We start from the raw sequence: 12756 nt of genomic DNA, 5'->3' as shown, positions 1-12756 counted from the left end.
AAGAGATGCCAAAAAAGGAGCCAGTTCTGGAATCGAAAAAAGAACCTTTTTTAGAATCTAAAAAAAGGAACTATACGAATACCTTTTTTTAAGGGGACTATACGAATACCTTCTCGAAAAAAACTACGTATAAGAAGTATTCAGCCCATCACAAAACAGTTGGGGCTTCTCCCGATTAGGCCCATCTACCAGGCCCGTAAAAGCAATGCAGTCCTCTCTTCTCTCAGCTCGTTAGAACGAACGCTCGGGACCTCCTATATGTCGCTTATTGCGGCAAGAAGTCGCCGTTTCGCACAGGATGCGGTTCACGTGGGCCAGCCCATTCGCTGTCCTTTGCTGAATGAAAGAGATGCCAAAAAAGGAGCCAGTTCTGGAATCGAACCCGTGATCTCTACATGCGCTAGCCACTCCGCCAGGCAAGCTATTTGTGAAAGAGTGGCAGCGCCAACGTACAAAAACCAAACAGAAGCAGCAAAAAATAAAACAAATTCACAAAATTCCATAAAAACTTGTGGGCGAGGGATAGAACACAAGTCCTCCCGCCATGAAAGCGCGTCCGTAGCCACTGTATAACTGAGATTTAGTGTGTAAAATGGCAGCCCGGTATATATGAACTACAATACGTGGCAGATTATTTATTCTTACAAAAATGCCAAACAATATTTTTTTTAAAGAAAATACTTTTTGAAAGGAAAACATTATTTGGGAAACTCAAAAAAGTTAAAAAAAATGGAACAAAAAATGAAATACGAGAACATTTTTTGAAATAATCAACTAGTTATTGTAAACACAAAACATTTATAGAAAAAAATTAAGAAATTCAAAAAATGAATACATTTGAAAATTTAAAACTACTTTTACAAAATTCTAGCATTATTTTCATTTGTGAACTAATTTTGAAAAACATGAACCTTCAATATGTGAACAAAATTTGGAAAAAAGATTTTTTTTTTAAATTCGCAAACACTATTGAATTTTGAACAAAAAATAAACATGAGAAGATTTTTTTTCATATGTGAACAAATTTTGAAACCATTTTTTTTCAAATTGTGAACAAACTTTCGAACTTCCTGAACAGCTTTGAATTTGTGAACAACATTTGGAACATTTTTTTGAAATTCACATACATTTTTGCATTTGCAAACAAAATTTAAACATGTGAACAGTTTTTGTATTTGTGAACAAATTTTGGAAATGGGAACTTTTTTTAAACAAAATATTTGTTGTTTTGTGAATAAAACATTAAAAGGTGAACAGTTTCTGAAACGATGCGAACAATTTTTTAAAGCATGATTTTTTTTAATGTTGAGGACAAATTTTGAAATGGAGAACAAATTTGGAAGCTCGGACAGTTTTTGAAAGCACGAACATTTTTTGAATGTTGAGAACAAATTTAGAAATGGAGAACAAATTTGGAAGCGCGAACAATTTTTGAATGTTGAGAACTAATTTTAAAATGGAGAACAAATTTGGAAGCGCGAATTTGAAATGGAGAACAATTTTGTAATGGGAAGATGTTTTGAAACTCTCAAACATAATTTGAAACGTGAACAAAAAGAAAATAAAAAGAGAAGAAAAAGGAATTGAAAGATGAAATAAAGAAACAGAAAAGTGAAGAAAGAAAAAGAAAAAACCGGAAAAACAACAAAGAAAAAGCAAACAGAAAAAACCAGTGAAAACCCGGTTCAAGAACCTTCTAGAAGGTTCCCAAAACCGTTCAGGAACCCTCCAGAAGGTTCCCAAAACCGGAAGCCGTAGCACCAGCGCTATCTCCTAACTGGGCCGGCCCATCTTGATCGCTAGTCGCTCGCCTCTCTGTGCGAAGCCTCGACAACTCGACGCAGCGAGCGTCCGTTAGGAAATTCCCGAACGCCCAAGCAGACGAGGGCTCGCAATACCGGAGACGGCGCGAAACTACAGGCGGCGGCGGCGAGGGGGAGGAGACGCGTGGTCGCGTGGAGGTCCACCTGATCGACGGCCGCTCGCAACGGCGGTGCGCCGAATCACCTCGCCGGCCATCTGAACTTCCTCGACTGCACCATGGACGCCCTCTCCTCCGTCCGCTCGAAGAGCCACCAGGTCTGCTCTCACCTGCCCGCCAGGTGCTTGTGTTTATTACTGTATGTCCCCATAGCTCTCTAGCTCGAGCCTCGAGCAGCCACCTAGTGACCACCTGACCTCACTGGGCGAACGCGAGAGCCCTTGATCTCGCGCTTGCTTGGCCTCGGCTACTACTGGTTTTCCTTGGCTTCAGGGTACGGGGTACTATGATATGCAACAAGGTAGACTAGCAGTACTTTGATATGCAAGAAAACCGGCCGATTCGACAGGTTTTTCTTTTCTTGGTCTAGTGTTGGGATGGTTTGTGGAGCTGAAGAAAGCGCCCGGGTCGCCGGTTCCCTTTTTCTTCTGGCAGTCTGGTCCGGTTATTTAATCTATGATTTGCACACGATGATAAACTAGCCTAACAATGGGCTTGTGGAATCACTGGTACCAAGTGTTTCGGTTACCCATATATTATCATGTTATTACTTCCTTTGCATGAATCATTCTATGACTTACTTTCTTAGATTAGGTCTGTTTTAACTATTTGTTTTTTTTTTGACGAAACGCTGTCGGAGCAGCTTTTCTTTTTCATTTATAAGAGGAAAGGTGTTACAAGTATGTGGTCGGAGCAGGCCGCTATACATCAACTATGCCAACAGCCGGCAACCCAGCAACATATATCAGCACATAATTCAGTCTGGCTCTCGAGGTCTGTCCAAAAACAGCTGAAACCTATGACGCCCAGCCTGGTTCCATATCCTAAATTCATCAATCATCAAGTTGAAGACCGCACTGACGGTGGACGCCTTGCTTTGGAAAATCCGGGCATTCCTCTCGCACCACGTGAACCACCAGATTGCCACTACCAGACCGCCCCAGCCCTTTGAGTTGGTCAGGTTAGCGTTCACCACGTTGGACTCCCACCAGTCAGCAAGGCTGGTTGTCGCCGCCGTCGGCGCAAGAGTGGTGGGGAGGTTGCAGCGGTTGAGCATCAGACTCCATAGAGCTTGGGTGTAGGAGCAGCGTGCTAGGAGGTGATCAACACACTCGTCCGCCGCCCGGCAGAGAGAACAAATTGGGTCGTGCGGCCATCCTCTTTTCTGCAGGTTATCCGCTGTAAGACATTTTCCTAGGATCGCAAGCCAAGCGAAAATTCTGCATTTTAGCGGAGCATCAGCCGCCCATATGTGTCGCTGACCGGCGAGGCGAGTACACCCCTCGAACTGCACGGCATATGCAGTGGCCGAAGAGTAGGCGCCATTCGGCGTCCATCTCCAGATCACTGAGTCGGGAGTTCCCAGCAGCAAGTGCACATCAGCAACCGCCTCCCAGAGCTTTGTGTATTGGATAATAGCTGCTGGCGTAAGAGGGCGACGCAGGTGTCTGATCCAACGGCCATCTTGTAGGGCTTGGGACACCGTGAGGTTTTTGCGAGTGCAGCAAGCAAATAGGTCCGGCGCTGCACAACTCAAGGAAACCCCATTCAGCCAAGGCTCATACCAGAACTTAATCCTTTCCCCATTTCCGAGAACGAACTTGACAGATGCATTGAAGAGGTCGTTAAGTTTCTTGTCCACTGTCATAGGTAGGCATGCCCATGGCTTGTCCGGCTCGTTCCAGGATTGCCAAAGCCAGCGAAGGCGGAGTGCCATGCCTTGAGCTTGCAGGTTGGAGATCCCAAGTCCCCCATACATCTTTGGCCGACACACAAGCTTCCAGCTCACCAAGCATTTGCCCCCAACGGCAACCCCCTTGCACTCCCAAAGAAAGCCCCTTCTTATTTTGTCAATAAGTTTATGTAACCAAATCGGTTGCACCAGGGCAATCATCTGGAAAACCACCATCGCAGACAGGACCTGCTTGACAAGCATAAGCCGCCCGTCCAGGCCCATGAGTCCAAGCTTCCAACAACGAACTTTGGATAGTATCTTGTCTATATATTCCTCATAATCAACCATCTTCAGTCTGGAGTCAGAAAGCGGCATTCCTAGGTACTTGCAAGGGAATTTTTTACAGGCACCCATTGAGGCACCCATAATCAACGACAAATTCAGGCCCTCACAACAGATGGGTGTGAAAGAACTCTTTTCAAAATTTGTGTGTAAGCCGGTCGCATTGCCAAAGAGTTGGAGCAGTTGCTTGATGGATGCAATTTCAGAAGGATCCGGGTTGATGAAGATTACAGCATCATCGGCATACAAAGAGGTGCGAAAAGGCATGCGAGATGATCCAATAGGCTTGAGCACCTCGGCTTCAACAGCGGCATTGATGAGGGCAGCAAGGCAGTCCATCACAATGACAAAAAGCAGCGGGGACATAGGGTCTCCCTGCCGAAGGCCCTGCTGATGGTAAATTGAGTCTGTGAGGGCGCCATTGACAAGCACCTTGGACGTGGCAGTAGACAGCATGACAGAGATCCAGTCACGAAACTTGGTGCCGAACCCCTTGGCCTCTAGAACCTGCAGCAAGAACTCCCAAGAGACCGAATCGAAGGCCTTTTCAATATCCAGCTTCAACATCACCGCCGGTGTCTTTGATTGTTTGAACATCTTGGCGAGGCAATGAACGTATTTGAAATTGTCATGAATTGTGCGGCCCTTAATGAAGGCACTTTGGCAAGGTTGGACAAGATCGTTCATCCGACATCTTAACCTTGAGGCAAGGATTTTCATGAAAAGTTTGCTGATGAAGTTGATCAAACTGATCGGTCGAAAATCTCTGGGTGTTGACGCTTCAGGGTTCTTTGGGAGAAGCACGATAGTTGCTGAATTGAGCAGATGAAGCTTTCTGGCATTCAGGTTCTCGATCTCTCTGATGGCTGCCATGATATCAAACTTGATCGTGTCCCAACAACTCTGGAAGAAGAGTGCAGAGTAACCGTCAGGGCCCGGAGCCTTGCTCGGGTCAAGGTCGAACAACACAGCCTTGACTTCATCCTCTAAAATAGGTCTCTCAAGCTCTGAGAGCTCTACTGCAGGCAACTCAATATTCTGCAGGTTCAGCGTGCTAGTTCTGACACGCCGGCGCCCAAGAAGTTGCGAGAAGAAATCAAACATTGCCTGTTCCTTTCCAACTTGGCTGGTAACGGGCACACCATCGACCATGAGGCGGTGGATAAAGCTCTTTCTTCTCCTAGCAGTCGCTTTTGCCTGAAAGAATCTCGTACTTGCGTGCCCCTCTCGAACCTGAGTGATCCTGGAACGTTGCCTCCACATAGAGCGTTGCAGCGCAGCGATCCCGAGACAATTAACCTTGAGCATCGCCCTGAATTGTCTCTCATCGGCCGAGAGCATGCGCTTATCCATGGCCTGGTCCAGCATAAAAATCAGCTCGCTAGAGACCGCCGCTCTTAACCGCAGATCGCCAACCATACAGGAGTTCCATTTACGAAGAGCTCGGCCAGTGGAAATAAGCTTTGAGTGCAACCTGGAGCAGGCGTCATTGCAGTTGGGATTCTGCTGCCAAGCCTCAGAAACAGTCTGATGGAACCCCTCCAAGCGGACCCAGTGGTTCTCGAATCTGAATCTTCGGAATGGCTTGAAGTCAGCATCACACGAAAGTAGCAGGGGGCAGTGGTCAGACATCTCGGAAGAAAGAGCTTGGAGCAGACAACTAGGAAACAGAGCATCCCATTCCTCATTAAAAAGAACCCTATCCAGCTTGACCATGGTCGCATTTTCCTGCTCGTTACTCCATGTATAGCGTCGTCCGTGCAGGTACAGATCACGAAGTTGCAGCTCATTGATGAAGCTTCTGAAAGCAGCCAATAACCTCCTGTTGATGTTAAGGTTATTCTTATCCGTGGCTCTAGCAATCAAATTGAAATCCCCTGCTAAAATGCATGGAGCGCCGACAGGCAAACCACCGGACACAACCTGTTTGAGATCATCAAGCAACACTAACTTGGCCTGATCGTCTTGCGGACCATAAACATTGATCAGCTTGAATTTCGATCCTGACTGAATAAAAACGCCTTCAGCAGCAATGAAACTAGCAGAAATGATCGGATTGCAGAAATCGACCATTGCATTGTCCCAAGCTAGAATCAGCCCTCCTCTAGTACCGACTGAAGGTGCGAAGATGAAATCAGAGAAACGGCTCCCACAAAACTGCTGTACGATACCCAAATCAACGAATTCTAACTTTGACTCTTGCAAACAGAGAACGGAAACATTGTTGTTGAAGATAACAGAGCGAACGACAGCACGGCGAGCAGGGTTATTCAGCCCGCGCACATTCCAGACGAGGAAGTTGCAATCCATGCTAAAACAGAATCGACACGCACAAAGGGCAGGCGACGGCTAAGCCATGCCTGCGGCCTTCTTCCCCTGCTTCTTGCCCGCCTTGGCAAGCGCGGACAAAGCAGTGATCTGCTCCGGGGACAGCGGAAGGTCGAAGATCCGGCGATATTTCTCAAGCTGCTCCTCCTCTGCTTCGTCCCCTTTCTCTGCTATGGCCAGCCCTCTCTTGGACATCACTAATTTTCTGGCAAGCCTCATAGTATTGTTTCCGCCGCCGGAGGCAGAGGCGCTGCGCCCCTGCAGTCTCCGGCTTCTCCTCGATGCAGCAGCAGGAGTCCTCGCCCTAGTGATCCGTTGGGCCGGTGTGGGCGCAGGCAGGAGGCCTGGAGTGATCTGCAACGTGGCTAGCTGCAGGAATGCCGCTGGAGTGGTAGGCTCATGCGTGCATTGGATGAGATCTGGCCCATTCGTAGCGATAGCTAGCTGGGCCGGCGCCGAAAGGAGCAGCGCGATCGGGCCCGCGTTGCATGGCGAAGGCAGCTCCACGGCATCCCCAGGGGTCCCGTGAACCTCACGGTCAGAGTTGACTTGATCTTTGGTCATGTGCGTCTCAGGGTTCCCTTGCCGCGAATTCTTGAACCCAGGTATGCTTGAAGAGGAAGCCGACAGAGGAGCCTCCGAAGTGTCAGGAGCCAGGGCTAGGCTACCAATCATGGCAGTGGCAACCTCGCTTCCAGAGCCAGCAGCGAAAGCCAGAACAGCAGGTGCATGCACCGCAGTAGTGGGCGCCGAGTGCTGAACCGGAGCATCATGCATGGCAGGAGCGCATGCGCCAACGGACGAAGCCTCCAGCATGGTGCTTGCCGTAACGCCGTGCCCCACGGCTTGCCCGACAGCGTCCATAGCCAGGACGTCGCTCCCCGTTGGCCCCGTCTGCACTGCCAAGGAGACGTCGAAAGGGCAAGCAACGGCGCCCGTTGCCCCGGACGGGGGATCCTCGAGATCGGCGGCGACCATGGTGACGAACCTGCTCCAGCGCTTGACGAGGATCGAGGTGCCTCGAAAATGCACGAAGTCGCGCTCCGCCACGGAAGCGAAACAACGGCTGTCTGCAAAGCGGACGAAGAACGCCTCGGGATGCATGAGAAAGACCTGGAGCGCGTGATCCGGCATGTCCGGGAACTCGGTGGTGATGGCCTCCTTGATGTTGCCGGGCACAAGGCCCGGGCGAGAGCCAGCTACGATGAGCACCAGCGCAGATTCTTTGAGGAGGGCTTCCTCCGAGGCCATCTCCTGATCGAAGTCGACCAGGCAGCGTGTCTTCCTCGACCGGCACAGGTCCCCCACGCGGAACACGCCAGCAGCATCAAGGGAAGCCATATCCTCTGAAGCTTGCCGGGAGGGCAAGCTGGTGGCGGTGCGGGGGGCGTCTTGGGGGAACACAAGCCGTGAGCGCACCGGAGCACGGTTGGCGACGGGGTGGCCGGGGGGGAAAATGAGGCGCGAGTGGACTGCCTGAGACGGAGGCGGGGCGGGTTGCTGGCGGCTACGAGCAGAAGGTGGAGCAGCGGCGTCAAGGCTTTCAAGAGGGATGCGAGGGAAGCGCTTCCGAGGGCAGCAACGAGCGGAGTGGCCGTCACTGTCGCTGAGGCAGTGAATGCAGCGAGAACGGTTGCGGCAGAATGCAACCCGGTGGAACTTGTGGAGGCAACGAAAGCAGCGGTCAGCGAGCTCGGCCTTGTAGCCAGAAACGCCCCTAATTCTGGCAGAGGAGCGTTGGTGCGCCATGAATGCGTCGGCTTGGGAAGGAAGGGGAGGAGCGCGCCCTCCGTTTCTCGAAGTGACAAGCTGCCACTCCGAGGAAACAGCAACGGCGGCGGCAGTCGGAGGGGACCGACTTCGTGGACAGACCGCTAGGCGGAGCTGGTTGCTGGCGACCACCATTGATTGCAGGCGCGGACGGTGCAGCGTCGCAGCGGCCGGCACGACCAACGCAGCAGGCGGAGACCTCACAACCTCAGCGAAAGAGCGGCGGGATGGCCGCATAGAGGAGTCAGGCGAGGCCTCACGGTCCATGCTGCCGGCCGAGAGGCACAGCCGCTCCTCGGATCTAGCGGACACAGGGGTGGAGCCGGGCATTTGGAGGGTGGCTGCCATGCCCGGAGTGGGCGAAGGCAGGGGAGGGAATGCACCTATTCACCTCACAGCTTAACTATTTGTTACTCCCAGGTTAGCGTGCACATTGCTTGGCAGTAGGAATTATGTGTTGAGGAAGATTGCTTCCGAAAGTATCGGTCAGTACTCCGTTTGATTGGGGCTGTGGCAACAATGGATGCTTGTTGAACGTGAACGCCATGTTTGCTGAAGTCTAAACGTCTTCATGTGCACACATTGAGTATATATGCACGTAAGCACTCAGGTTACAGAAACACCCATAACTTCAGTTGCCATGGCCAACAACTTCACTTCTTCAGTTCAGAAGCCCATTACTGAGACCTCCTCAAGATGCCTGACAGAATCCGTCACCAACGCCCACAACTTTGAGGTGACTAGCTACTCGCTGCTCCAGGGTATGGGTGCCGGCAAGTTCATTAGCTCAAACACATTCAACGTCGACGGCTATGGCTGGAACATCGGAATATATCCTGATGGATGGAAGGAGGATACAGGTGCCTACATGTCGGCCTTCTTGTGTTTCTGCAGTGGGACAACAGATGCAAAGGTGAAGTTCACATTTAGTTTATTGGAGAAAGATAGAGAAGTTAATAAGCTAGAGAGCACGACATATACCTTTAAGTTAGTACTCCCTCCGTTCCAAAATAGATGACCCAATTTTGTACTAAAGTTAGTATAAAGTTGGGTCATCTATTTTGAAACGGAGGGAGTAGGTGGTTATTGGGGCTGGGAGAAGTTTATTATGAACTCCAAGCTTAAGGAACTGTTATCCCGCAATGATGACTGCTTCACAATCAGATGTGTTTTGACCATCTTGAAAGAGCCTCGTATAGAAGATAGCACAGTCATAGTCCCAGTTCCACAGTCGGATCTGCACATGCACTTCGCAAACATGTTGAAGGATGGAGAAGGCATGGATGTGACGTTCAGTGTCCGTGATCAACTCTTCAATGCACACAGATGCGTGTTAGCTGCGCGGTCGTCTGTCTTCAAGGCTGAGCTCTTTGGTCAGATGAAAGAGACCACCATGAAACACGTCAAGATTGATGACAGGAGCCTTCCATCTTTGAGGCACTTCTTCACTTCATATACACGGATACTCTGCCAAGCAACTGTGAGGTTGATCAGAATGTGGCATTGCAGCACTTGTTGGTTGCCGCAGATCGGTATGGACTGGAGAGGCTCAAGGCTATTTGTGAAGGGAAACTATGCCAGAGAATCGATGTGCAAACAGTTGCAACCACCCTCACTACCGGAACAGGGCCATACCCCGACGGCCAGAACAATGCCGACGGCCCTCGTCGGCTTCTCCGGAGATATGCCGACAGCCTGGTTCTGGCCGTCGGCGTACAAAGGCCGTCGGGCTACGCAGAGATAAGCCGACGGCACCCGTCGGCATAGAACGGCCGACGGCCTAGCTACATATACGCCGACAGCTACCGTCGGCTTACGAAGGCCGTCGGCATACACGTGGGGCCCGGCCACCCCCTGGCAAACGGCGTCAGAGCTATGCCGACGGCCTAGACGGGGGGCCGTCGGCATAGGTCCGCAGGCCACGTCATTGATCCAGGCCGCACCATGCAGAGGCTATGCCGACGGCTGCCGTCGGCATATCTGCCACGTCAGTGATCCGCGGCACGCTGGTCGGATCTATGCCGACGGCTAGGCCGTCGGCATAGTTAGATTTTTTTTCCGTACATATTTTTTAATGCTTTTTTGTGTATTATTATATCAACTAACATGTAGCATGTTAAATATAAACATACATATGAATATATATGTAGTTTGTATTTTTTTCATATATTATGAATATATATATATATATATATATATATAGTTTGTATTTTTTCGAGCACGTTAATAATGTGCGGTCATGTTCTTTTAAATATAGATCCTTATATTTTATTAAAATCAAAAACAGCTATGCCGACAGAAGTTTTGTGGCAGTTGCAAACGCCCAACACCCGTCTCCGGAGAGTGACCCCCCTCACATCCGCGGTGTGCCCCCCCTCATGGACGGCGCCGCCGCCGGCATCTGGAGGGGGGAAACGGACGCGTCGGGTCTACACGGAGTGGATGTAGCTGTGGTTTTTGCCCGGATGTTGCTCCCGGGTGTCCCTCTGGGCCGACCTAACACAACCGGGTGGAGAGGTCCACTGGTCAAAGCCCGTCCGTGGGAAGTCAGAAGGTTAGATCTCGTGGTCAACCGCTCCAGGGTTAGGCGGGACGGGGGCCCTGGGGGGTAGCAATGCCACCGGAGCGTCGTAGCGGGCCCTCATACATGCGGGGTGGTGTTGTGGCATGTCCGAAGAGGCGGCACGCATCTCCGGGGCGTGCCCCCCCCCTCACGGACGCCGCCGCCGCCGGCACCTGGAGGGGGGAAACGGACGCGTCGGGTCTACACGGAGTGGATGTAGCTGTGGGTTTGGCCCGGATCGATGTTGCTCCAAAGTGTTCCTCTGGGCCGACCTAACACAACCAGGTGGAGAGGTCCACTGGTCAAAGCCCGTCCGTGCAAAGTCAAAGGGCTAGATCCCGTGGTCAAACGCTACAGGGTTAGCCGGGACGGGGGCCCTGGGGGGTAGCAATGCCACCGGAGCGTCGTACCAGGCCCTCATACATGCGGGGTGGTGTTGTGGCATGTCCGAAGAGGCGGCACGCGTCTCCGGGTTGTGGCCCCCCTCACGGACGGCAATGAAACGGTAGTAGACGTTCTGCGGTAACGATGCAGCGTGAATATTATTAAATACTTGGAGCGCGATAAAATCATGAGTTTTTTACACAACGTGGGCACATGTGCTATAGGACTGATGGTAATTTTTCATAATTTTTTGTGATGGAGAAGTATCTGAACACTTCCCTCTACGCGGATTGCTCTTCGCACGTCTACGACTGTGGCCGGCGGCCTCCGGGGGATAGCATACCGTCAAATCTTGCGTAGGCGGCCTCTCACAAATCTGGAAGTGTTGAGGCGGTTGCAAACGCCCAGCACGCGTCTCCGGGGTGTGCCCCCCCCCCCCTCACGGACGCCGCCGCCGCCGGCACCTGGAGGGGGGAAACGGACGCGTCGGGTCTACACGGAGTGGATGTAGCTGTGGGTTTGGCCCGGATGTTGCTCCAAAGTGTTCCTCTGGGCCGACCTAACACAACCGGGTGGAGAGGTCCACTGGTCAAAGCCCGTCCGTGCAAAGTCAAAGGGCTAGATCCCGTGGTCAAACGCTACAGGGTTAGCCGGGACGGGGGCCCTGGGGGTAGCAATGCCACCGGAGCGTCGTACCGGGCCCTCATACATGCGGGGTGGTGTTGTGGCATGTCCGAAGAGGCGGCACGCGTCTCCGGGTTGTGGCCCCCCTTCATCTATGCCGACGGCTTTGCCGTAGGCATAGCCCTGCCACGTGGCCTTGCATGATTCGTCCCCGTTTTTGACGGCGCCGTCCGTTGCCGTCAGACGAAAAAGACTGCCGACGGCTATACTATGCCGACGGCTGACGCCAGGCCGTCGGCATAGGCCCCTATGCCGACGGCTTTACTATGCGGACGGTCTGACAAGACTACGCTGACGGTATCTACGCTGACGGGTCTATGCCGACGGCAGCCGTAGGCATAGACCTATGCCGACGGCTTGGGGGCCTATGCCAACGGCCCTTGGCCGTAGGCATAGACCGCGAGTTCGGTAGTGCCTTGCTTTAGCGGAGCAGCACGGCATCGTGCAACTCAAGAATGCCTGTCTCAGATACCTTTCTTCACAGGGCGTGCTTCAAGCTGTCAAGGAGACTGATGGATTCAAGAACCTGACAACAAGCTGTCCATCAATTATGGTGGACATTTTAGACATAGTCGCCCCACCTTCAGTAGTATGAGCAGTCTGGCTGAGTATTTAGTAGTATCCGACTTGTCCCACTTCAAGCTGTCAAGTGTGAAGATCTAGTAGTACTCTATCGATTTCAATCATCTGTCCAGTGTATCCACTGTAAGACGGAACTTCTCTTCGGGAATGTGTGCTCTATGGTCTGCTTATTGGCACTGAAAATTCTACTAGTACTAATTAATTTTCTTGACTGTAACTATGGCTTATTGGCACCAAAAATTCTACAGTACTAAATAATTTTGTTGACTGTAACTATGTGGTGTGTGCTAGCCAACAACACTAACCAAAAACAGTTACAAGGTGCACAGAACCACAAGAGGCTATGTGGTATGTGCTAGCCTGGTGTGCTACTTTTGTATAGAGATGACCAAAAGCCAGATGTTGATGTTATTAAGCCAGTTACAGAGTGTTGTGGTGTGACTGAAT

General features: G+C 51.2%; 1 pseudogene; it reads left to right on the top strand.

The window, feature by feature from the left end:
- The first annotated feature begins 1870 nt into the window (after window positions 1–1870).
- LOC123104813 (BTB/POZ and MATH domain-containing protein 2-like) lies at window positions 1871–12416 on the top strand (annotated as a pseudogene).
- The last annotated feature ends 340 nt before the right edge of the window (window positions 12417–12756 follow it).

The sequence above is a fragment of the Triticum aestivum genome, chromosome 5A (genome assembly GCF_018294505.1).
Source record: "Triticum aestivum cultivar Chinese Spring chromosome 5A, IWGSC CS RefSeq v2.1, whole genome shotgun sequence".
Taxonomy (NCBI): domain Eukaryota; kingdom Viridiplantae; phylum Streptophyta; class Magnoliopsida; order Poales; family Poaceae; genus Triticum; species Triticum aestivum.
The sequence above is the reverse complement of the archived record's forward strand: the minus strand, read 5'-3'. Positions and strand labels throughout refer to the sequence as shown.